This window comes from Lepisma saccharinum, chromosome 3 (genome assembly GCF_977018435.1).
Source record: "Lepisma saccharinum chromosome 3, izLepSacc3.1, whole genome shotgun sequence".
Taxonomy (NCBI): Eukaryota; Metazoa; Arthropoda; class Insecta; order Zygentoma; family Lepismatidae; genus Lepisma; species Lepisma saccharinum.
This window is the reverse complement of record NC_139231.1, coordinates 26514438-26540990: the sequence shown is the minus strand read 5'-3', so window position 1 is coordinate 26540990 and position 26553 is coordinate 26514438. Positions and strand designations below refer to the sequence as shown.

General features: G+C 37.8%; 15 non-coding genes across 15 annotated transcripts; all 15 read right to left on the bottom strand.

Moving 5' to 3' along the window:
* Nucleotides 1-6690: 6690 nt before the first annotated feature.
* TRNAM-CAU (transfer RNA methionine (anticodon CAU)) lies at nucleotides 6691-6763 on the bottom strand. Its single transcript has one exon. It is a non-coding gene; the product is annotated as a tRNA-Met (tRNA).
* Nucleotides 6764-8101: 1338 nt separating this feature from the next.
* Nucleotides 8102-8174, bottom strand: TRNAM-CAU (transfer RNA methionine (anticodon CAU)). Its single transcript has one exon. It is a non-coding gene; the product is annotated as a tRNA-Met (tRNA).
* A 1048-nt stretch (nucleotides 8175-9222) lies between these two features.
* Nucleotides 9223-9295, bottom strand: TRNAM-CAU (transfer RNA methionine (anticodon CAU)). Its single transcript has one exon. It is a non-coding gene; the product is annotated as a tRNA-Met (tRNA).
* Nucleotides 9296-10634: 1339 nt separating this feature from the next.
* TRNAM-CAU (transfer RNA methionine (anticodon CAU)) lies at nucleotides 10635-10707 on the bottom strand. Its single transcript has one exon. It is a non-coding gene; the product is annotated as a tRNA-Met (tRNA).
* Nucleotides 10708-11755: 1048 nt separating this feature from the next.
* On the bottom strand, nucleotides 11756-11828 carry TRNAM-CAU (transfer RNA methionine (anticodon CAU)). The gene has a single exon. It is a non-coding gene; the product is annotated as a tRNA-Met (tRNA).
* Nucleotides 11829-13167: 1339 nt separating this feature from the next.
* TRNAM-CAU (transfer RNA methionine (anticodon CAU)) lies at nucleotides 13168-13240 on the bottom strand. Its single transcript has one exon. It is a non-coding gene; the product is annotated as a tRNA-Met (tRNA).
* Nucleotides 13241-14288: 1048 nt separating this feature from the next.
* On the bottom strand, nucleotides 14289-14361 carry TRNAM-CAU (transfer RNA methionine (anticodon CAU)). Its single transcript has one exon. It is a non-coding gene; the product is annotated as a tRNA-Met (tRNA).
* Nucleotides 14362-15699: 1338 nt separating this feature from the next.
* Nucleotides 15700-15772, bottom strand: TRNAM-CAU (transfer RNA methionine (anticodon CAU)). The gene has a single exon. It is a non-coding gene; the product is annotated as a tRNA-Met (tRNA).
* A 1046-nt stretch (nucleotides 15773-16818) lies between these two features.
* TRNAM-CAU (transfer RNA methionine (anticodon CAU)) lies at nucleotides 16819-16891 on the bottom strand. The gene has a single exon. It is a non-coding gene; the product is annotated as a tRNA-Met (tRNA).
* A 1338-nt stretch (nucleotides 16892-18229) lies between these two features.
* TRNAM-CAU (transfer RNA methionine (anticodon CAU)) lies at nucleotides 18230-18302 on the bottom strand. Its single transcript has one exon. It is a non-coding gene; the product is annotated as a tRNA-Met (tRNA).
* A 1048-nt stretch (nucleotides 18303-19350) lies between these two features.
* On the bottom strand, nucleotides 19351-19423 carry TRNAM-CAU (transfer RNA methionine (anticodon CAU)). The gene has a single exon. It is a non-coding gene; the product is annotated as a tRNA-Met (tRNA).
* A 1339-nt stretch (nucleotides 19424-20762) lies between these two features.
* TRNAM-CAU (transfer RNA methionine (anticodon CAU)) lies at nucleotides 20763-20835 on the bottom strand. The gene has a single exon. It is a non-coding gene; the product is annotated as a tRNA-Met (tRNA).
* A 1048-nt stretch (nucleotides 20836-21883) lies between these two features.
* Nucleotides 21884-21956, bottom strand: TRNAM-CAU (transfer RNA methionine (anticodon CAU)). The gene has a single exon. It is a non-coding gene; the product is annotated as a tRNA-Met (tRNA).
* A 1339-nt stretch (nucleotides 21957-23295) lies between these two features.
* On the bottom strand, nucleotides 23296-23368 carry TRNAM-CAU (transfer RNA methionine (anticodon CAU)). Its single transcript has one exon. It is a non-coding gene; the product is annotated as a tRNA-Met (tRNA).
* Nucleotides 23369-25526: 2158 nt separating this feature from the next.
* TRNAM-CAU (transfer RNA methionine (anticodon CAU)) lies at nucleotides 25527-25599 on the bottom strand. Its single transcript has one exon. It is a non-coding gene; the product is annotated as a tRNA-Met (tRNA).
* Nucleotides 25600-26553: the final 954 nt, after the last annotated feature.

Below are 26553 nucleotides of genomic sequence, written 5' to 3'. Positions count from 1 at the left end.
AGAAAAAGAAATAACAGGCATAATCGAGAATCCAAAACATACAGTAATTCTTGAATTGTACAGCATCCCCAACAAAGAATATGATTCTCCATTTACACCAGGTGGCAAAATATATATGCTGTCCCCTGCACAATTTTATTACCAGTTTTTTGTTGGGGGCACATTGAGACCAATCAAGATCAAATATTGGCATCAGCCACAGGCACACCACTACCCTACCTTATCAATAACAAATGCTGAGAACAAAGTGAAAATCACCAGTGTAGAGTTAGAGGATTTTACAGATCCCGATACATTGGAAACAGCCTATACTGAAGATGATGGCTCTCTGGAATTTAAAATACAAATAGGGGACAAATTATATTTAGAAAATCCTGCAGTATCAGCTGCTGAACACCCCATAGTTGCAATATTCTTGTTTTCATACCATGTCTAGAGAAATTATTGTTGATGAATTACACAGACAAGCCAGACATAATTTTAAGAGACTGCCAGTAGTCACAAAGGGCATAGATGATTTATGGCAGAGCGACTTGATTGAAATGGCAAGTGGACAGTTGAAAAACTTAGACAAAATCAACAAGGGCTACAAGTATCTACTCACTATCATAGATACATTTTCAAAATTTGCCTGGGCTGTGCCACTCAAATCCAAGACTGGGGCATGTGTTACAGAAGCCATCAGGACAATCATCAATCAGAGTGGAAGATCACCGCGCTATTTGCAAACAGATAATGGCAAAGAATTTTATAATTCAGTGTTTCAACAATTTATTAAAAGCCAAGCAATAAAACATTACTCGAGTTACAGTGATCTCAAAGCCTCAATTGTAGAGAGATTCAACAAAACCCTAAAAAATCTTATGTATAAACAATTTACACTTCAAGGTAATTATAAATGGATTAATATTCTTCCAGAACTTCTACATAAATATAACAACTCTGTCCATTCCACAATCAACATGAAACCCTCTGAAGTAACTTCATCTGATGAGCAAAATTTGATCAGGACTGTTTATTATCCTAGATACCAGCCAACAACAAGAAAGGCCAAATACAGGGTGGGTGATCAAGTAAGAATCAGCAAATATAAGCACTTATTCAAGAGAGGCTTTACAAGAAACTGGAGCACAGAATTATTTACAGTGGTTCAAGTTAAACCCGGGACCCTTAACACATATATAATAAAAGATCATCGAGGAGAAATTCTCAAAGGCAGATTCTATGAACAAGAGCTCAGCAAAACTAAACAGCCTGACACATATCTCATAGAAAAAATCATCCGCAGAAAAGGCAACAAGTTACTTGTCAAATGGCTGGGTCATCCGGAAAACAGCTGGATCGATGCAAACAAAGTGATAATATGAGCACCTGGGATGTTATAAAAAGGCTGCCAGAACCTGAACAGCAGAATAAGAGAAATGGCAACTTGCTGCCTGATAATATTAGATGTCTTATTGTTGGGCCATCTGCTTGTGGTAAAACTACACTAATGGTTGATAATTTTTTATTGGCACCCAACTGGTTAGACTGGAAAAACAGGCACTTGTATATCTTCTCTAAGAGCTTGGAACAATTAAAATATCAGCAGCTGATGAAGCTATATGATGGATTGGATATTGCTACTTTTGAACCAGATGTTAAGCCACTCCATGAATGTCTCGATAATTCTGTTGTTGTGTTTGATGACATTATACTGGATAATCAAAACAAGGTTAGAAATTTCTTTACACAGGGCCGGCACAAAAACATTGATTGTTTCTACCTGGCACAGACTTTTTCTAAAATACCCAAGCAACTGATCCGAGACAACAGCAATTTTATATGTGTGTTTCATCAAGATCATACCAACCTCAAACACATACATGATGAATATGTAGGTGGGGACTTGAGCTACAATGATTTTTCTAAATTTTGCAGCAAGTGCTGGAACCAGGACAGTTATGAGTTTGTCACAATTGATATGACAAGAACACCCAGTAGCGGCAAATACAGAAATAAAATCAACGATTTTCTAGACGTTGAAACATATATAAATAACCATGAAAAGGCCAATCATTGATGATCTTAAGTTAAGAGATTATCTTGTAAAAAGATTCAAGGGATGGAAATCAGAGAACCGAGGAATTTATGAAAAACACAAACAAACAGAACAGCCTGTAATTGATGCTATTAATAATTTAGGTAAGAATATCAAAACTGTTACAGAGCAAAATCAAGATTTGATCACAGAGCTTGTGCCTGTAGCTGCAAGGAACATATTAGATTATCCATTCACCCCACTTTCCAGTATTCATACACCTAGTCCTGTTGCTCCTAGAAGAATTGAAGCTACTCAGGATCCTATTGAATTGGGTCTTCTTGCTCAAAAATATTTAACCACACCTAAAGACAACAAAGATGAGGTTTTTGGCTTATATGCCGATACAGAGCTTGACGGCAGCATCATTCATAGAATTGGCAATTTTAGAGTAACATTTATGGGAGATGATATAATTGTATATTCAGAATCTCGTCTCGGAGAAAAAGGTGCTTTTGTTAAGTACACCGGCACACCTGGATTGTGGGAACTGATGACTAGGAAAAAACCTGGCAGCTATACAGATCAAGATTATGAGTATTACAAAGAAATATTAATAAAATCAGATGCTCTATACCAGAACAATGATCCCACACAAAAAAGAGTCAAGTCGAGCAGTGGGGCAAAATACAATAATTTAATCAAGCCCATATGGTCACAGATCAAGACTGGCAGTGGAATCAAACAATACAACACCCTGCCCAAAGAATTTGTCTGGGTTGATGATGTCAGGAAACTTGTAGATAGGTTGCTGGTGATAGCTGGGGAGGAAAATGCTGGGAACCACAATTTTTACAATGAAAAGGTTGGAATTATGGACATGATAAGCACAAAATTGTCTAATTTTATAGTGAATGACACTAAGGGGATTGGATATCTCATAAAAATTATTAATACTCTACCACCTAAATTTTGGAATATTTCTGAGGGTCGGGGGCTTGTTAATGACATTATAAACAAGCTGCCATTTGAACTACACATTCCAGGCTATCAGTATTGTGGTCCAGGCACAAAACTGGACCATAGATTAAACAGAGGGGATCCTGGTGTAAATCCCCTAGATGCTGCTTGTAGAGACCATGACATAGCATACAACACACATTCTGATCTTGACAAGAGACATGTTGCAGACAAGAAATTAGAAGAGGCTGCATTTGGTAGATTTGTAAGCAAAGATGCTTCTTTAAGTGAGAGAATATCAGCATTGGGAACCACCATAGCAATGAGCACCAAACAAAAACTGGGGTGGGGGCTGTGAATATATATATAATAAACCTACAATGAAGGCCAAGGGTGTTATGTATCAAATACCTTATGCAGGTCTCAAATCTCTTAAAACTATTGATAGTCTTTTAACCAAAAAGCAGCGCAAGAAAAAAAGCTCTTGTCTTGCAAAGGGCCATGGTATGAAATTGTTGCTTAGCACCCCCCAATTAAAAAAATTACAGCAATCCAGAAAAAAATCACATGTGGGGGGTTTCATATTTACTATCCCTGCCATCTTAGCAGCTCTCGGGGCTGTTGGGAGCTTGGCTGGGGGATCAGCTGCCATAGCAAAAACAGTAATAGATGCCAAGAAAAATAGGGCAGAATTAGATGAGCAGAGGCGCCATAACCTGGCCATGGAGAAAAAAGGCAAAGGTGTTAAGAGAGCCATGAGTAAGTTTAAAAAAAACAAGAGCCGCTTACAAACCAAGATATTGAAGCTTTAATCAAGCCACTGGGCATCAAAAATTTTAGAGGTGTGTACATGTCTGATTCTTTACCAGAACAACCACTCAACAAAGAGTGTGGCATTGTTAATTTGGATAAGTACAAAAATCAGGGCACTCACTGGATTTGTTATCTTAAATATTTAAACAATGAGGCATTTGTGTTTGATTCATTTGGAGGTGTTCCTCCTGAAAATTTAATAAAATATCTAAATTCAGCTAATCTTTATTACAATAATGCCCGTGTTCAAAATTTCAAAGATGTTAATTGCGGACATTTGTGTTTATCTGTTCTTAGATATATGTCTCAAATAAATAAACCATCAATTGAAGATTTTCAAAAGGCCCTGTTGTATCTGAAACATCATGGGGGTATTCCATCTCACCAGCCAGAATTCAATATTGAAACTCAAATTGCATGATGATATAGTGTATCCCAAAACAATAGCTCTCAGAGCATTTTACGGCATGTACTTGATCCCTAATATTACACACCACAACAACAAAATTGCAGTAGGGGATCAAAAAATTGTCATCACTCCAGGGCAGTATAATCTGTCCACTCTAAATGCTCAATTACCCAGAGGTATAGTATTAACTCAAAATTCTGTCACTCACAGAGTAGAGATTGTATCTGCTACAGAAACAGTGGATCTGGGTACTATAGGAGAGCTGTTAGGCTTTGAGAACAACACAAAACTTGAACCGGCCATCAAACACACTGCTATTAATATACCTAAATTCTTAGCCATAGAGACTCTGAATATTCACTGTAATGTGGCTGAGGGTATGATCACCAAATCAAATGGCATAGGCACTCACAAACAAACTGGCATCATTGCAACATTCAAACCTAATTCTGAATTTATGGAGCCCATCATCTACAATCCATCCCCAACATTATATTTTCCTGTGTGTCATAATAGAATAGATTACATTGAATTGATGGTCACTAATGAAAAAGAAGAATTAGTTGATTTTGCTGGAGCCACAACAACTGCTATCATAGAGATTAACATTTAAATAAAAATACATACAATGGAAAATATTGAGAGTTATGAGCTACAATCATTCCCCCCAAACAGGAGGACATTTGCAAATTTAAATCAACCCAACACAGAGATTGAGGTTGATCTTGATGTAGGGGATGGCTTTATACACCCCCACAGAGCAGATCTATACATCAAATTTGATGTTGTAAAGCTCGATGGAACAGATTATCCGGCAAATTCAAACATAAGATTGGTGGACAATTTTGTACCGCATCTGTTCTCTGAAATTGAGATCAGAAAACATGGCGTTGTTATAAACAGAGTGGATTATCCCGGCATTACCTCCACAGCTTTGGCCACACTAAAATTATCCAAAACCGAGGCTTCTTACTACAGAATCGGTGGATTTGAGGCTGGTGATAAAATATTAACCAAGAGCCACACTGTATTGTTCCCGATGCGCCTGTTGCCAGGATTCTTCTCAGATTACAAAGACATTATGTGGAAGGGTGGTTTAAGAATTACATTTAGAAGAGCTGCCAATGATAACAATGCTTTGATGAGGTACAGCACATTAAACCCTACAGGGGAAGCTCTGCCTAATACCTTACCAGATGCAGGAAAATGCATTATTCAGACTATGGAGTTAAGAATCCCAGTTGTTGAATATGAGGCCAGTTATGCTCTTAAATACAAAGCTGATATCCTAAAAAATCCACAAATTCCTCTGCAATTTTACACATATCAATGTGTACAGAAGCCCGCATCTGGTACCTATTATGAATTTGATGCCACAAATTCATTCTCCAGCATACAATACGACATGCCTGATTTTGTGGTGGTATTGTTTCAGACTGGAAGACACAACAATCAGGAAAAAAATTCAAGTAAATTTGATAGCTGCAACATCAAGAACATATATCTTAAAAATGGCAGAAATGAGGTATTTCCTAGAGAAAATTATAATTTAGACATGTCCAAGGATGATTTTCTTAAATTATATGAGGCTTTTTCGGCTTTCAAGCGTGTCACTACTGGCAGTACTGATATGTATTACTCACCAGATGAATTCAAAACACAGAGACCCATGTTTGTAATCAACACTTCAAAAAGAAAACAAGTTGTGGTTAATGACGGAACAAACATTAAAATTATCTGTGAATTCCAGGAGACATTACCAGATGACACCATTTGTAGTGTCATTCTCATAGGTGAAAAATCATATGTTTATGACGTAAGAAGTCACGGAGCAATTCTAGAGGGTCTCTGCATATTGCATTGTCTTAGTACTAGATATGCAAGATGAGCCTGGTGTCCAATTGAACTTAAACCGGAAGTGGACCGGAAGTGAACCGGAAGTAAACCGGAAGTGGACCGGAAGTGGACCGGAAGTGGACCGGAAGTAGACCGGTAGTGGACCGGAAGTGGACCGGAAGTAGACCGGAAGTGGACCGGAAGTAAATATGTGTGGGTGGGTGTGGGTGGGTGTAGGTGTGTGTGTGTGTGTGTTAATACGTTTGCGTAGTTTTAGGTGTGGGCCAAGAGGGGCATATTTTTGACAGGTTTATGGACAACAATCTCACAGAAGTGCCTTTTGTAAGTATAGACAAATCAATCTGAGGGGGGTCATACTTTCTCAGGAAATTCCCGAGGGCATTTTTACAAAAATCTTGGATTAGACAAGATTCCACACTTGAGCAAAAAGCTCATATGGGCATGTTGAGCCTGTTTTAAGTGTAGCCAAATCTGCTTGAGGGGGGTTCGTACTTTCTCGCGTTTATAATATTGTAAATACTACTACTCATTTGAAAAGTGTGAGTGAAATAAATTGGATCCGCTTGTCCCATGTTCTTGTTGAAAAGGGGAATTATATTTACAACAGTAACTTTAAAATTTACAAAACAAATGCCCCGGGTGATGATTGAACTCACGACCTTGAGATTATGAGACTCACGCGCCACCGACTGCGCTACCGAGGCCACACATTTAACTAAAGATGTATTTCGTCAACTTTTCTATCATCCTAGTTATGGTAATGATTGTTCAGAGATTTTTCACGACACGAAATGTAGGGCTGTAACTACTTCCAACAAAATTTCCTATCCCATATTTATATAAATAAAACACAATTTCGATCAATACCTCCTCTTATGTTCTCTTGTGAAGTACTTTAAGTTCTTATCAGAACATACAATTCTTTTCATGCTCTTCTCATCCATGCAATAAAATTGTAAACACTCTCCTTGAGCTGCTCAATTTCGTGGTGGAATAACATTCTGATACAAACTCTTGTTCGCAACCTATCATCTTCAGAGATACGTGATTCAACGTTTCTGTCGTTTCTTAAACTTTATGTTACGGCTACTAATAATCTTCCAAGGTATACAGCAAGAGCAGCATATCATTTAGGAAACGTCAAATGAACATGAAATTCATGTTCGATTAAATTAATGTGTTCATCTTGCCACCTTGTCTTGTGAAAATCGGCTTGTGACAGTGAATTGTCTATGTGAAGATTTCTTTCCCAATGTAAATACAGACAGTGGATTCGGAAAAATGTGGAAATTCTACAAAAATCGAAAAATTGTAGACGTGTGAAACCATAGTAATTGTTTCGTTCTAGTGAGAAGTGAATAAAACATACGAGGCCGATCATTTAGTTACGAAAAATATATATGAAACCAAACCTTACGGGAAAAGGCAGTAGGTAATGGAATAAAGTTCAACACTATGACTTGATGTATACTTACGAAGTCTGATTTAGGTATCTAATTCCAGTGCGTACTTGACTTACAGCATCGGTTCCTCGGACAATGTTTCACCCTTCGGTATAATTGAAGTGTGCAGATTAAAAACGCTGAAAGCTAAGTGAAATACAACACAAATTACACAGCAGTAATCGTACCAAAGGTGACTGTATTTGACCCAGTAAAATGTAGAACATCTCAATATAACCCAGACTTTTATTTAAATTGATAAGATTGTTATCAAACATTGTAAGTCATAAATCATTTGGTAGTGGTGGCATTCAAACCCACGGCCTCGAAGAGACTTGTGCCTAAGAAAGGCGTCTTAGACTTCTCGTCTACGCTACTCCACATGCAACATCATTCCACAGAAAACCCAACGATTCCTTAAATTCTGAATGAGTCATCATCAAGTCTGCTTATACACGTGTGCCGTATTTGCACTGATATGAGATATCTGTTAATGCATTTGAAAGGTGTCAGTTGAATAAATTGGATCCGCTTGTCCCATGTTCTTGTTGGAAGGGGGAGATATATTTACAACGGTAACTTTAAAATTTACGAAAGAAATGCCCCGGGTGAGGATTGAACTCACGACCTTCAGATTATGAGACTCACGCGCTACCGACTGCGCTACCGAGGCCACACATTTAACTTAAAATGTATTTCGTCAACATTTCTATCATCCTAGTTATGGTAATGATTGTTCAGAGATTTTTCACGACTCGAAATGTAGGGCTGTAACTACCTCCAACAAAATTTCCTATCACATATTTATATAAATAAAGCACAATTCCGATCAATACCTCCTCTTATGTTCTCTTGTGAAGTACTTTAAGTTCTTGGCAGAACATACAATTCTCTTGATGGTCTTCTCATCCATGCAATAAAATTGTAAACACTCTTCTTCAGCTGCTCAATTTCACGGTGGAATAACATTCTGCTACAAACTCTTGTTCGCAACCGATCATCTTCAGAGATACGTGATTCAACGTTTCTGTCGTTTCTTATACTTTATGTTACGGCTACTTATAATCTTCCAAGGTATACAGCAAGAGCAGCATATCCTTTAGGAAACGCCAAATGAACATGAAGTTCATAAAAAGGTAAAGGTAAAGTTCTCTCCTGTGCATAGCACCACGCCATGAACGCGTATAGGGGGTGTGGGGATTAAATTAATCTGTTTATCTTGCCACCTTGTCTTGTGAAAATCGGCTTGTGTAGTGCTGAAAGCTAAGTGAAATACAAGAAAATTACACAGTAGAAATCGTACCGAAGATGACTGTATTTGACCCAGTGAAAATGTAGAACATCTCAATATAACCCAGACTTTTATTTATATTGATAAGATTGTTATCAAACCTTGTAATTCAGAAATCATTTGGTAGTAGTGGCAACCGAACCCACGCCCTCGAAGAGACTAGTGCCTAAAAAAGGCGCCTTAGACTTTTCGTCTAAGCTACGCTACTCCACATGCAACCTTATTTCACAGAAAACTCAACGATTCCTTAAATTCTGAATGAGTCATCATCAAGTCTGCTCTGACAAGTGTGCCGTATTTACACTGAAATGAGATATCTGTTTATGCATTTGAAAAGTGTGAGTGAAATAAATTGGATCCGCTTGTCCCATGATCTTGTTGAAAAGGGGAATTATATTTACAACAGTAACTTTAAAATTTACGAAAGAAATGCCCCGGGTGAGGATTGAACTCACGACCTTGAGATTATGAGACTCACGCGCTACCGACTGCGCTACCCAGGCCACACATTTAACTAAAAATGTATTTCGTCAACTTTTCTATCATCCTAGTTATGGTAATGATTGTTCAGAGATTTTTCACGACACGAAATGTAGGGCTGTAACTACTTCCAACAAAATTTCCTATCCCATATTTATATAAATAAAGCACAATTTCGATCAATACCTCCTCTTATGTTCTCTTGTGAAGTACTTTAAGTTCTTGGCAGAACATACAATTCTCTTGATGCTCTTCTCATCCATGCAATAAAATTGTAAACACTCTGCTTGAGCTGCTCAATTTCATGGTGGAATAACATTCTGCCACAAACTCTTGTTCGCAACCTATCATCTTCAGAGATACGTGATTCAACGTTTCTGTCGTTTCTTAAACTTTATGTTACGGCTACTAATAATCTTCCAAGGTATACAGCAAGAGCAGCATATCAGTTAGGAAACGTCAAATGAACATGAAATTCATGTTCGATTAAATTAATCTGTTCATCTTGCCACCTTGTCTTGTGAAAATCGGCTTGTGACAGTGAATTCTCTATGTGAAGATTTCTTTCCCAATGTAAATACAGACAGTGGATTCGGAAAAATGTGGAAATTCTACAAAAATCGAAAAATTGTAGACGTGTCAAACCATAGTAACAGTTTCGTTCTAGTGAGAAGTGAATAAAACATACGAGGCCGATCATTTAGTTACGTAAAATATATATGAAACCAAACCTTACGGGAAAAGGCAGTAGGTAATGGAATAAAGTTCAACACTATGACTTGATGTATACTTACGAAGTCTGATTTAGGTATCTAATTCCAGTGCGTACTTGACTTACAGCATCGGTTCCTCGGACAATGTTTCACCCTTCGGTATAATTGAAGTGTGCAGATTAAAAACGCTGAAAGCTAAGTGAAATACAACACAAATTACACAGCAGTAATCGTACCAAAGGTGACTGTATTTGACCCAGTAAAAATGTAGAACATCTCAATATAACCCAGACTTTTATTTAAATTGATAAGATTGTTATCAAACCTTGTAATTCAGAAATCATTTGGTAGTGGTGGCATTCAAACCCACGGCCTCGAAGAGACTTGTGCCTAAGAAAGGCGTCTTAGACTTCTCGTCTACGCTACTCCACATGCAACATCATTCCACAGAAAACTCAACGATTCCTTAAATTCTGAATGAGTCATCATCAAGTCTGCTTAGACACGTGTGCCGTATTTGCACTGATGTGAGATATCTGTTTATGCATTTGAAAGGTGTCAGTTGAATAAATTGGATCCGCTTGTCCCATGTTCTTGTTGGAAGGGGGAGATATATTTACAACGGTAACTTTAAAATTTACGAAAGAAATGCCCCGGGTGAGGATTGAACTCACGACCTTGAGATTATGAGACTCACGCGCTACCGACTGCGCTACCGAGGCCACACATTTAACTTAAAATGTATTTCGTCAACATTTCTATCATCCTAGTTATGGTAATGATTGCTCAGAGATTTTTCACGACTCGAAATGTAGGGCTGTAACTACCTCCAACAAAATTTCCTATCACATATTTATATAAATAAAGCACAATTCCGATCAATACCTCCTCTTATGTTCTCTTGTGAAGTACTTTAAGTTCTTGGCAGAACATACAATTCTCTTGATGGTCTTCTCATCCATGCAATAAAATTGTAAACACTCTTCTTCAGCTGCTCAATTTCACGGTGGAATAACATTCTGCTACAAACTCTTGTTCGCAACCGATCATCTTCAGAGATACGTGATTCAACGTTTCTGTCGTTTCTTATACTTTATGTTACGGCTACTTATAATCTTCCAAGGTATACAGCAAGAGCAGCATATCCTTTAGGAAACGCCAAATGAACATGAAGTTCATAAAAAGGTAAAGGTAAAGTTCTCCCCTGTGCATAGCACCACGCCATGAACGCGTATAGGGGGTGTGGGGATTAAATTAATCTGTTTATCTTGCCACCTTGTCTTGTGAAAATCGGCTTGTGTAGTGCTGAAAGCTAAGTGAAATACAAGAAAATTACACAGCAGAAATCGTACCGAAGATGACTGTATTTGACCCAGTGAAAATGTAGAACATCTCAATATAACCCAGACTTTTATTTATATTGATAAGATTGTTATCAAACCTTGTAATTCAGAAATCATTTGGTAGTAGTGGCAACCGAACCCACGCCCTCGAAGAGACTAGTGCCTAAAAAAGGCGCCTTAGACTTTTCGTCTAAGCTACGCTACTCCACATGCAACCTTATTTCACAGAAAACTCAACGATTCCTTAAATTCTGAATGAGTCATCATCAAGTCTGCTCTGACAAGTGTGCCGTATTTACACTGAAATGAGATATCTGTTTATGCATTTGAAAAGTGTGAGTGAAATAAATTGGATCCGCTTGTCCCATGTTCTTGTTGAAAAGGGGAATTATATTTACAACAGTAACTTTAAAATTTACGAAAGAAATGCCCCGGGTGAGGATTGAACTCACGACCTTGAGATTATGAGACTCACGCGCTACCGACTGCGCTACCCAGGCCACACATTTAACTAAAAATGTATTTCGTCAACTTTTCTATCATCCTAGTTATGGTAATGATTGTTCAGAGATTTTTCACGACACGAAATGTAGGGCTGTAACTACTTCCAACAAAATTTCCTATCCCATATTTATATAAATAACGCACAATTTCGATCAATACCTCCTCTTATGTTCTCTTGTGAAGTACTTTAAGTTCTTGGCAGAACATACAATTCTCTTGATGCTCTTCTCATCCATGCAATAAAATTGTAAACACTCTGCTTGAGCTGCTCAATTTCATGGTGGAATAACATTCTGCCACAAACTCTTGTTCGCAACCTATCATCTTCAGAGATACGTGATTCAACGTTTCTGTCGTTTCTTAAACTTTATGTTACGGCTACTAATAATCTTCCAAGGTATACAGCAAGAGCAGCATATCAGTTAGGAAACGTCAAATGAACATGAAATTCATGTTCGATTAAATTAATCTGTTCATCTTGCCACCTTGTCTTGTGAAAATCGGCTTGTGACAGTGAATTCTCTATGTGAAGATTTCTTTCCCAATGTAAATACAGACAGTGGATTCGGAAAAATGTGGAAATTCTACAAAAATCGAAAAATTGTAGACGTGTCAAACCATAGTAACTGTTTCGTTCTAGTGAGAAGTGAATAAAACATACGAGGCCGATCATTTAGTTACGTAAAATATATATGAAACCAAACCTTACGGGAAAAGGCAGTAGGTAATGGAATAAAGTTCAACACTATGACTTGATGTATACTTACGAAGTCTGATTTAGGTATCTAATTCCAGTGCGTACTTGACTTACAGCATCGGTTCCTCGGACAATGTTTCACCCTTCGGTATAATTGAAGTGTGCAGATTAAAAACGCTGAAAGCTAAGTGAAATACAACACAAATTACACAGCAGTAATCGTACCAAAGGTGACTGTATTTGACCCAGTAAAAATGTAGAACATCTCAATATAACCCAGACTTTTATTTAAATTGATAAGATTGTTATCAAACCTTGTAATTCAGAAATCATTTGGTAGTGGTGGCATTCAAACCCACGGCCTCGAAGAGACTTGTGCCTAAGAAAGGCGTCTTAGACTTCTCGTCTACGCTACTCCACATGCAACATCATTCCACAGAAAACCCAACGATTCCTTAAATTCTGAATGAGTCATCATCAAGTCTGCTTAGACACGTGTGCCGTATTTGCACTGATGTGAGATATCTGTTTATGCATTTGAAAGGTGTCAGTTGAATAAATTGGATCCGCTTGTCCCATGTTCTTGTTGGAAGGGGGAGATATATTTACAACGGTAACTTTAAAATTTACGAAAGAAATGCCCCGGGTGAGGATTGAACTCACGACCTTGAGATTATGAGACTCACGCGCTACCGGCTGCGCTACCGAGGCCACACATTTAACTAAAAATGTATTTCGTCAACATTTCTATCATCCTAGTTATGGTAATGATTGTTCAGAGATTTTTCACGACTCGAAATGTAGGGCTGTAACTACCTCCAACAAAATTTCCTATCACATATTTATATAAATAAAGCACAATTCCGATCAATACCTCCTCTTATGTTCTCTTGTGAAGTACTTTAAGTTCTTGGCAGAACATACAATTCTCTTGATGCTCTTCTCATCCATGCAATAAAATTGTAAACACTCTTCTTCAGCTGCTCAATTTCACGGTGGAATAACATTCTGCTACAAACTCTTGTTCGCAACCGATCATCTTCAGAGATACGTGATTCAACGTTTCTGTCGTTTCTTATACTTTATGTTACGGCTACTTATAATCTTCCAAGGTATACAGCAAGAGCAGCATATCCTTTAGGAAACGCCAAATGAACATGAAATTCATAAAAAGGTAAAGGTAAAGTTCTCCCCTGTGCATAGCACCACGCCATGAACGCGTATAAAGGGAGTGGGGATTAAATTAATCTGTTTATCTTGCCACCTTGTCTTGTGAAAATCGGCTTGTGTAGCGCTGAAAGCTAAGTGAAATACAAGAAAATTACACAGCAGTAATCGTACCGAAGATGACTGTATTTGACCCAGTGAAAATGTAGAACATCTCAATATAACCCAGACTTTTATTTAAATTGATAAGATTGTTATCAAACCTTGTAATTCAGAAATCATTTGGTAGTGGTGGCAACCGAACCCACGCCCTCGAAGAGACTAGTGCCTACAAAAGGCGCCTTAGACTTTTCGTCTAAGCTACGCTACTCCACATGCAACCTTATTCCACAGAAAACTCAACGATTCCTTAAATTCTGAATGAGTCATCATCAAGTCTGCTCTGACAAGTGTGCCGTATTTACACTGAAATGAGATATCTGTTTATGCATTTGAAAAGTGTGAGTGAAATAAATTGGATCCGCTTGTCCCATGTTCTTGTTGAAAAGGGGAATTATATTTACAACAGTAACTTTAAAATTTACAAAACAAATGCCCCGGGTGAGGATTGAACTCACGACCTTGAGATTATGAGACTCACGCGCCACCGACTGCGCTACCGAGGCCACACATTTAACTAAAGATGTATTTCGTCAACTTTTCTATCATCCTAGTTATGGTAATGATTGTTCAGAGATTTTTCACGACACGAAATGTAGGGCTGTAACTACTTCCAACAAAATTTCCTATCCCATATTTATATAAATAAAACACAATTTCGATCAATACCTCCTCTTATGTTCTCTTGTGAAGTACTTTAAGTTCTTATCAGAACATACAATTCTTTTCATGCTCTTCTCATCCATGCAATAAAATTGTAAACACTCTCCTTGAGCTGCTCAATTTCGTGGTGGAATAACATTCTGATACAAACTCTTGTTCGCAACCTATCATCTTCAGAGATACGTGATTCAACGTTTCTGTCGTTTCTTAAACTTTATGTTACGGCTACTAATAATCTTCCAAGGTATACAGCAAGAGCAGCATATCATTTAGGAAACGTCAAATGAACATGAAATTCATGTTCGATTAAATTAATCTGTTCATCTTGCCACCTTGTCTTGTGAAAATCGGCTTGTGACAGTGAATTCTCTATGTGAAGATTTCTTTCCCAATGTAAATACAGACAGTGGATTCGGAAAAATGTGGAAATTCTACAAAAATCGAAAAATTGTAGACGTGTGAAACCATAGTAAATGTTTCGTTCTAGTGAGAAGTGAATAAAACATACGAGGCCGATCATTTAGTTACGAAAAATATATATGAAACCAAACCTTACGGGAAAAGGCAGTAGGTAATGGAATAAAGTTCAACACTATGACTTGATGTATACTTACGAAGTCTGATTTAGGTATCTAATTCCAGTTCGTACTTGACTTACAGCATCGGTTCCTCGGACAATGTTTCACCCTTCAGTATAATTGAAGTGTGCAGATTAAAAACGCTGAAAGCTAAGTGAAATACAACACAAATTACACAGCAGTAATCGTACAGAAGGTGACTGTATTTGACCCAGTAAAATGTAGAACATCTCAATATAACCCAGACTTTTATTTAAATTGATAAGATTGTTATCAAACCTTGTAAGTCAGAAATCATTTGGTAGTGGTGGCATTCAAACCCACGGCCTCGAAGAGACTTGTGCCTAAGAAAGGCGTCTTAGACTTCTCGTCTACGCTACTCCACATGCAACATCATTCCACAGAAAACCCAACGATTCCTTAAATTCTGAATGAGTCATCATCAAGTCTGCTCTGACAAGTGTGCCGTATTTACACTGAAATGAGATATCTGTTTATGCATTTGAAAAGTGTGAGTGAAATAAATTGGATCCGCTTGTCCCATGTTCTTGTTGAAAAGGGGAATTATATTTACAACAGTAACTTTAAAATTTACAAAAGAAATGCCCCGGGTGAGGATTGAACTCACGACCTTGAGATTATGAGACTCACGCGCTACCGACTGCGCTACCGAGGCCACACATTTAACTAAACATGTATTTCGTCAACTTTTCTATCATCCTAGTTATGGTAATGATTGTTCAGAGATTTTTCACGACACGAAATGTAGGGCTGTAACTACTTCCAACAAAATTTCCTATCCCATATTTATATAAATAAAGCACAATTTCGATCAATACCTCCTCTTATGTTCTCTTGTGAAGTACTTTAAGTTCTTGGCAGAACATACAATCCTTTGATGCTCTTCTCATCCATGCAATAAAATTGTAAACACTCTCCTTGAGCTGCTCAATTTCACGGTGGAATAACATTCTGCTACAAACTCTTGTTCGCAACCGATCATCTTCAGAGATACGTGATTCAACGTTTGTGTCGTTTCTTATACTTTATGTTACGGCTACTTATAATCTTCCAAGGTATACAGCAAGAGCAGCATATCCTTTAGGAAACGCCAAATGAACATGAAATTCATAAAAAGGTAAAGGTAAAGTTCTCCCCTGTGCATAGCACCACGCCAGGAACGCGTATAGGAGGTGTGGGGATTAAATTAATCTGTTTATCTTGCCACCTTGTCTTGTGAAAATCGGCTTGTGTAGCGCTGAAAGCTAAGTGAAATACAAGAAAATTACACAGCAGTAATCGTACCGAAGATGACTGTATTTGACCCAGTGAAAATGTAGAACATCTCAATATAACCCAGACTTTTATTTAAATTGATAAGATTGTTATCAAACCTTGTAATTCAGAAATCATTTGGTAGTGGTGGCAACTGAACCCACGCCCTCGAAGAGACTAGTGCCTACAAAAGGCGCCTTAGACTTTTCGTCTAAGCTACGCTACTCCACATGCAACCTTATTCCACAGAAACTCAACGATTCCTTAAATTCTGAATGAGTCATCATCAAGTCTGCTCTGACAAGTGTGCCGTATTTACACTGAAATGAGATATCTGTTTATGCATTTGAAAAGTGTGAGTGAAATAAATTGGATCCGCTTGTCCCATGTTCTTGTTGAAAAGGGGAATTATATTTACAACTGTAACTTTAAAATTTACAAAACAAATGCCCCGGGTGATGATTGAACTCACGACCTTGAGATTATGAGACTCACGCGCTACCTACTGCGCTACCGAGGCCACACATTTAACTAAAGATGTATTTCGTCAACTTTTCTATCATCCTAGTTATGGTAATGATTGTTCAGAGATTTTTCACGACACGAAATGTAGGGCTGTAACTACTTCCAACAAAATTTCCTATCCCATATTTATATAAATAAAACACAATTTCGATCAATACCTCCTCTTATGTTCTCTTGTGAAGTACTTTAAGTTCTTATCAGAACATACAATTCTTTTCATGCTCTTCTCATCCATGCAATAAAATTGTAAACACTCTCCTTGAGCTGCTCAATTTCGTGGTGGAATAACATTCTGATACAAACTCTTGTTCGCAACCTATCATCTTCAGAGATACGTGATTCAACGTTTCTGTCGTTTCTTAAACTTTATGTTACGGCTACTAATAATCTTCCAAGGTATACAGCAAGAGCAGCATATCATTTAGGAAACGTCAAATGAACATGAAATTCATGTTCGATTAAATTAATCTGTTCATCTTGCCACCTTGTCTTGTGAAAATCGGCTTGTGACAGTGAATTCTCTATGTGAAGATTTCTTTCCCAATGTAAATACAGACAGTGGATTCGGAAAAATGTGGAAATTCTACAAAAATCGAAAAATTGTAGACGTGTGAAACCATAGTAATTGTTTCGTTCTAGTGAGAAGTGAATAAAACATACGAGGCCGATCATTTAGTTACGAAAAATATATATGAAACCAAACCTTACGGGAAAAGGCAGTAGGTAATGGAATAAAGTTCAACACTATGACTTGATGTATACTTACGAAGTCTGATTTAGGTATCTAATTCCAGTGCGTACTTGACTTACAGCATCGGTTCCTCGGACAATGTTTCACCCTTCGGTATAATTGAAGTGTGCAGATTAAAAACGCTGAAAGCTAAGTGAAATACAACACAAATTACACAGCAGTAATCGTACCAAAGGTGACTGTATTTGACCCAGTAAAATGTAGAACATCTCAATATAACCCAGATTTTTATTTAAATTGATAAGATTGTTATCAAACCTTGTAAGTCAGAAATCATTTGGTAGTGGTGGCATTCAAACCCACGGCCTCGAAGAGACTTGTGCCTAAGAAAGGCGTCTTAGACTTCTCGTCTACGCTACTCCACATGCAACATCATTCCACAGAAAACCGAACGATTCCTTAAATTCTGAATGAGTCATCATCAAGTCTGCTTATACACGTGTGCCGTATTTGCACTGATATGAGATACCTGTTAATGCATTTGAAAGGTGTCAGTTGAATAAATTGGATCCGCTTGTCCCATGTTCTTGTTGGAAGGGGGAGATATATTTACAACGGTAACTTTAAAATTTACGAAAGAAATGCCCCGGGTGAGGATTGAACTCACGACCTTGAGATTATGAGACTCACGCGCTACCGACTGCGCTACCGAGGCCACACATTTAACTAAAAATGTATTTCGTCAACATTTCTATCATCCTAGTTATGGTAATGATTGTTCAGAGATTTTTCACGACTCGAAATGTAGGGCTGTAACTACCTCCAACAAAATTTCCTATCACATATTTATATAAATAAAGCACAATTCCGATCAATACCTCCGCCTATGTTCTCTTGTGAAGTACTTTAAGTTCTTGGCAGAACATACAATTCTCCTGATGCTCTTCTCATCCATGCAATAAAATTGTAAACACTCTTCTTCAGCTGCTCAATTTCACGGTGGAATAACATTCTGCTACAAACTCTTGTTCGCAACCGATCATCTTCAGAGATACGTGATTCAACGTTTCTGTCGTTTCTTATACTTTATGTTACGGCTACTTATAATCTTCCAAGGTATACAGCAAGAGCAGCATATCCTTTAGGAAACGCCAAAAGAACATGAAATTCATAAAAAGGTAAAGGTAAAGTTCTCCCCTGTGCATAGCACCACGCCATGAACGCGTATAGGGGGTGTGGGGATTAAATTAATCTGTTTATCTTGCCACCTTGTCTTGTGAAAATCGGCTTGTGTAGCGCTGAAAGCTAAGTGAAATACAAGAAAATTACACAGCAGTAATCGTACCGAAGATGACTGTATTTGACCCAGTGAAAATGTAGAACATCTCAATATAACCCAGACTTTTATTTAAATTGATAAGATTGTTATCAAACCTTGTAATTCAGAAATCATTTGGTAGTGGTGGCAACCGAACCCACGCCCTCGAAGAGACTAGTGCCTAAAAAAGGCGCCTTAGACTTTTCGTCTATGCTACGCTACTCCACATGCAACCTTATTCCACAGAAAACTCAACGATTCCTTAAATTCTGAATGAGTCATCATCAAGTCTGCTCTGACACGTGTGCCGTATTTACACTGAAATGAGATATCTGTTTATGCATTTGAAAAGTGTGAGTGAAATAAATTGGATCCGCTTGTCCCATGTTCTTGTTGTAAAGGGGAATTATATTTACAACAGTAACTTTAAAATTTACGAAAGAAATGCCCCGGGTGAGGATTGAACTCACGACCTTGAGATTATGAGACTCACGCGCTACCGACTGCGCTACCCAGGCCACACATTTAACTAAAAATGTATTTCGTCAACTTTTCTATCATCCTAGTTATGGTAATGATTGTTCAGAGATTTTTCACGACACGAAATGTAGGGCTGTAACTACTTCCAACAAAATTTCCTATCCCATATTTATATAAATAAAGCACAATTTCGATCAATACCTCCTCTTATGTTCTCTTGTGAAGTACTTTAAGTTCTTGGCAGAACATACAATTCTCTTGATGCTCTTCTCATCCATGCAATAAAATTGTAAACACTCTGCTTGAGCTGCTCAATTTCATGGTGGAATAACATTCTGCCACAAACTCTTGTTCGCAACCTATCATCTTCAGAGATACGTGATTCAACGTTTCTGTCGTTTCATAAACTTTATGTTACGGCTACTAATAATCTTCCAAGGTATACAGCAAGAGCAGCATATCATTTAGGAAACGTCAAATGAACATGAAATTCATGTTCGATTAAATTAATCTGTTCATCTTGCCACCTTGTCTTGTGAAAATCGGCTTGTGACAGTGAATTCTCTATGTGAAGATTTCTTTCCCAATGTAAATACAGACAGTGGATTCGGAAAAATGTGGAAATTCTACAAAAATCGAAAAATTGTAGACGTGTCAAACCATAGTAAGTGTTTCGTTCTAGTGAGAAGTGAATAAAACATACGAGGCCGATCATTTAGTTACGAAAAATATATATGAAACCAAACCTTACGGGAAAAGGCAGTAGGTAATGGAATAAAGTTCAACACTATGACTTGATGTATACTTACGAAGTCTGATTTAGGTATCTAATTCCAGTGCGTACTTGACTTACAGCATCGGTTCCTCGGACAATGTTTCACCCTTCGGTATAATTGAAGTGTGCAGATTAAAAACGCTGAAAGCTAAGTGAAATACAACACAAATTACACAGCAGTAATCGTACCAAAGGTGACTGTATTTGACCCAGTAAAAATGTAGAACATCTCAATATAACCAAGACTTTTATTTAAATTGATAAGATTGATATCAAACCTTGTAATTCAGAAATCATTTGGTAGTGGTGGCATTCAAACCCACGGCCTCGAAGAGACTTGTGCCTAAGAAAGGCGTCTTAGACTTCTCGTCTACGCTACTCCACATGCAACATCATTCCACAGAAAACTCAACGATTCCTTAAATTCTGAATGAGTCATCATCAAGTCTGCTTAGACACGTGTGCCGTATTTGCACTGATATGAGATATCTGTTTATGAATTTGAAAGGTGTCAGTTGAATAAATTGGATCCGCTTGTCCCATGTTCTTGTTGGAAGGGGGAGATATATTTACAACGGTAACTTTAAAATTTACAAAACAAATGCCCCGGGTGAGGATTGAACTCACGACCTTGAGATTATGAGACTCACGCGCTACCGGCTGCGCTACCGAGGCCACACATTTAACTAAAAATGTATTTCGTCAACATTTCTATCATCCTAGTTATGGTAATGATTGTTCAGAGATTTTTCACGACTCGAAATGTAGGGCTGTAACTACCTCCAACAAAATTTCCTATCACATATTTATATAAATAAAGCACAATTCCGATCAATACCTCCTCTTATGTTCTCTTGTGAAGTACTTTAAGTTCTTGGCAGAACATACAATTCTCTTGATGCTCTTCTCATCCATGCAATAAAATTGTAAACACTCTTCTTCAGCTGCTCAATTTCACGGTGGAATAACATTCTGCTACAAACTCTTGTTCGCAACCGATGATCTTCAGAGATACGTGATTCAACGTTTCTGTCGTTTCTTATACTTTATGTTACGGCTACTTATAATCTTCCAAGGTATACAGCAAGAGCAGCATATCCTTTAGGAAACGCCAAATGAACATGAAATTCATAAAAAGGTAAAGGTAAAGTTCTCCCCTGTGCATAGCACCACGCCATGAACGCGTATAGGGGGTGTGGGGATTAAATTAATCTGTTTATCTTGCCACCTTGTCTTGTGAAAATCGGCTTGTGTAGCGCTGAAAGCTAAGTGAAATACAAGAAAATTACACAGCAGTAATCGTACCGAAGATGACTGTATTTGACCCAGTGAAAATGTAGAACATCTCAATATAACCCAGACTTTTATTTAAATTGATAAGATTGTTATCAAACCTTGTAATTCAGAAATCATTTGGTAGTGGTGGCAACCGAACCCACGCCCTCGAAGAGACTAGTGCCTAAAACAGGCGCCTTAGACTTTTCGTCTATGCTACGCTACTCCACATGCAACCTTATTCCACAGAAAACTCAACGATTCCTTAAATTCTGAATGAGTCATCATCAAGTCTGCTCTGACACGTGTGCCGTATTTACACTGAAATGAGATATCTGTTTATGCATTTGAAAAGTGTGAGTGAAATAAATTGGATCCGCTTGTCCCATGCTCTTGTTGAAAAGGGGAATTATATTTACAACAGTAACTTTAAAATTTACGAAAGAAATGCCCCGGGTGAGGATTGAACTCACGACCTTGAGATTATGAGACTCACGCGCTACCGACTGCGCTACCCACGCCACACTTTTAACTAAAAATGTATTTCGTCAACTTTTCTATCATCCTAGTTATGGTAATGATTGTTCAGAGATTTTTCACGACACGAAATGTAGGGCTGTAACTACTTCCAACAAAATTTCCTATCCCATATTTATATAAATAAAGCACAATTTCGATCAATACCTCCTCTTATGTTCTCTTGTGAAGTACTTTAAGTTCTTGGCAGAACATACAATTCTCTTGATGCTCTTCTCATCCATGCAAATAAATTGTAAACACTCTTCTTCAGCTGCTCAATTTCACGGTGGAATAACATTCTGCTACAAACTCTTGTTCGCAACCGATCATCTTCAGAGATACGTGATTCAACGTTTCTGTCGTTTCATAAACTTTATGTTACGGCTACTAATAATCTTCCAAGGTATACAGCAAGAGCAGCATATCATTTAGGAAACGTCAAATGAACATGAAATTCATGTTCGATTAAATTAATCTGTTCATCTTGCCACCTTGTCTTGTGAAAATCGACTTGTGACAGTGAATTCTCTATGTGAAGATTTCTTTCCCAATGTAAATACAGACAGTGGATTCGGAAAAATGTGGAAATTCTACAAAAATCGAAAAATTGTAGACGTGTCAAACCATAGTAACTGTTTCGTTCTAGTGAGAAGTGAATAAAACATACGAGGCCGATCATTTAGTTACGAAAAATATATATGAAACCAAACCTTACGGGAAAAGGCAGTAGGTAATGGAATAAAGTTCAACACTATGACTTGATGTATACTTACGAAGTCTGATTTAGGTATCTAATTCCAGTGCGTACTTGACTTACAGCATCGGTTCCTCGGACAATGTTTCACCCTTCGGTATAATTGAAGTGTGCAGATTAAAAACGCTGAAAGCTAAGTGAAATACAACACAAATTACACAGCAGTAATCGTACCAAAGGTGACTGTATTTGACCCAGTAAAAATGTAGAACATCTCAATATAACCCAGACTTTTATTTAAATTGATAAGATTGTTATCAAACCTTGTAATTCAGAAATCATTTGGTAGTGGTGGCATTCAAACCCACGGCCTCGAAGAGACTTGTGCCTAAGAAAGGCGTCTTAGACTTCTCGCCTACGCTACTCCACATGCAACATCATTCCACAGAAAACTCAACGATTCCTTAAATTCTGAATGAGTCATCATCAAGTCTGCTTAGACACGTGTGCCGTATTTGCACTGATATGAGATATCTGTTTATGCATTTGAAAAGTGTGAGTGAAATAAATTGGATCCGCTTGTCCCATGTTCTTGTTGAAAAGGGGAATTACATTTACAACAGTAACTTTAAAATTTACGAAAGAAATGCCCCGGGTGAGGATTGAACTCACGACCTTGAGATTATGAGACTCACGCGCTACCGACTGCGCTACCGAGGCCACACATTTAACTAAAAATGTATTTTGTCAACATTTCTATCATCCTAGTTATGGTAATGATTGTTCAGAGATTTTTCACGACTCGAAATGTAGGGCTGTAACTACCTCCAACAAAATTTCCTATCACATATTTATATAAATAAAGCACAATTCCGATCAATACCTCCTCTTATGTTCTCTTGTGAAGTACTTTAAGTTCTTGGAAGAACATACAATTCTCTTGATGCTCTTCTCATCCATGCAAATAAATTGTAAACACTCTTCTTCAGCTGCTCAATTTCACGGTGGAATAACATTCTGCTACAAACTCTTGTTCGCAACCGATCATCTTCAGAGATACGTGATTCAACGTTTCTGTCGTTTCTTATACTTTATGTTACGGCTACTTATAATCTTCCAAGGTATACAGCAAGAGCAGCATATCCTTTAGGAAACGCCAAATGAACATGAAATTCAAAAAAAGGTAAAGGTAAAGTTCTCCCCCTGTGCATAGCACCACGCCATGAACGCGTATAGGGGGTGTGGGGATTAAATTAATCTGTTTATCTTGCCACCTTGTCTTGTGAAAATCGGCTTGTGTAGCGCTGAAAGCTAAGTGAAATACAAGAAAATTACACAGCAGTAATCGTACCGAAGATGACTGTATTTGACTCAGTGAAAATGTAGAACATCTCAATATAACCCAGACTTTTATTTAAATTGATAAGATTGTTATCAAACCTTGTAATTCAGAAATCACTTGGTAGTGGTGGCAACCGAACCCACGCCCTCGAAGAGACTAGTGCCGAAAAAAGGCGCCTTAGACTTTTCGTCTATGCTACGCTACTCCACATGCAACTTTATTCCACAGAAAACTCAACGGTTCCTTAAATTCTGAACGAGTCATCATCAAGTCTGCTTAGACACGTGTGCTGTATTTGCACTGATATGAGATATCTGTTTATGCATTTGAAAAATGTGAGTGAAATAAATTGGATCCGCTTGTCCCATGTTCTTGTTGAAAAGGGGAATGACATTTACAACAGTAACTTTAAAATTTACAAAAGAAATGCCCCGGGTGAGGATTGAACTCACGACCTTGAGATTATGAGACTCACGCGCTACCGAGGCCACACATTTAACTAAAAATGTATTTCGTCAACATTTCTATCATCCTAGTTATGGTAATGATTGTTCAGAGATTTTTCACGACTCGAAATGTAGGGCTGTAACTACCTCCAACAAAATTTCCTATCACATATTTATATAAATAAAGCACAATTCCGATCAATACCTCCTCTTATGTTCTCTTGTGAAGTACTTTAAGTTCTTGGCAGAACATACAATTCTCTTGATGCTCTTCTCATCCATGCAAATAAATTGTAAACACTCTTCTTCAGCTGCTCAATTTCACGGTGGAATAACATTCTGCTACAAACTCTTGTTCGCAACCGATCATCTTCAGAGATACGTGATTCAACGTTTCTGTCGTTTCTTATACTTTATGTTACGGCTACTTATAATCTTCCAAGGTATACAGCAAGAGCAGCATATCCTTTAGGAAACGCCAAATGAACATGAAATTCATAAAAAGGTAAAGGTAAAGTTCTCCCCTGTGCATAGCACCACGCCATGAACGCGTATAGGGGGTGTGGGGATTAAATTAATCTGTTTATCTTGCCACCTTGTCTTGTGAAAATCGGCTTGTGTAGCGCTGAAAGCTAAGTGAAATACAAGAAAATTACACAGCAGTAATCGTACCGAAGATGACTGTATTTGACCCAGTGAAAATGTAGAACATCTCAATATAACCCAGACTTTTATTTAAATTGATAAGATTGTTATCAAACCTTGTAATTCAGAAATCACTTGGTAGTGGTGGCAACCGAACCCACGCCCTCGAAGAGACTAGTGCCTAAAAAAGGCGCCTTAGACTTTTCGTCTATGCTACGCTACTCCACATGCAACCTTATTCCACAGAAAACTCAACGGTTCCTTAAATTCTGAACGAGTCATCATCAAGTCTGCTTAGACACGTGTGCTGTATTTGCACTGATATGAGATATCTGTTTATGCATTTGAAAAGTGTGAGTGAAATAAATTGGATCCGCTTGTCCCATGTTCTTGTTGAAAAGGGGAATTACATTTACAACAGTAACTTTAAAATTTACGAAAGAAATGCCCCGGGTGAGGATTGAACTCACGACCTTGAGATTATGAGACTCACGCGCTACCGTCTGCGCTACCGAGGCCACACATTTAACTAAAAATGTATTTCGTCAACTTTTCTATCATCCTAGTTATGGTAATGATTGTTCAGAGATTTTTCACGACTCGAAATGTAGGGCTGTAACTACCTCCAACAAAATTTCCTATCACATATTTATATAAATAAAGCACAATTCCGATCAATACCTCCTCTTATGTTCTCTTGTGAAGTACTTTAAGTTCTTGGCAGAACATACAATTCTCTTGATGCTCTTCTCATCCATGCAAATAAATTGTAAACACTCTTCTTCAGCTGCTCAATTTCACGGTGGAATAACATTCTGCTACAAACTCTTGTTCGCAACCGATCATCTTCAGAGATACGTGATTCAACGTTTCTGTCGTTTCTTATACTTTATGTTACGGCTACTTATAATCTTCCAAGGTATACAGCAAGAGCAGCATATCCTTTAGGAAACGCCAAATGAACATGAAATTCATAAAAAGGTAAAGGTAAAGTTCTCCCCTGTGCATAGCACCACGCCATGAACGCGTATAGGGGGTGTGGGGATTAAATTAATCTGTTTATCTTGCCACCTTGTCTTGTGAAAATCGGCTTGTGTAGCGCTGAAAGCTAAGTGAAATACAAGAAAATTACACAGCAGTAATCGTACCGAAGATGACTGTATTTGACCCAGTGAAAATGTAGAACATCTCAATATAACCCAGACTTTTATTTAAATTGATAAGATTGTTATCAAACCTTGTAATTCAGAAATCACTTGGTAGTGGTGGCAACCGAACCCACGCCCTCGAAGAGACTAGTGCCTAAAAAAGGCGCCTTAGACTTTTCGTCTATGCTACGCTACTCCACATGCAACCTTATTCCACAGAAAACTCAACGGTTCCTTAAATTCTGAACGAGTCATCATCAAGTCTGCTTAGACACGTGTGCTGTATTTGCACTGATATGAGATATCTGTTTATGCATTTGAAAA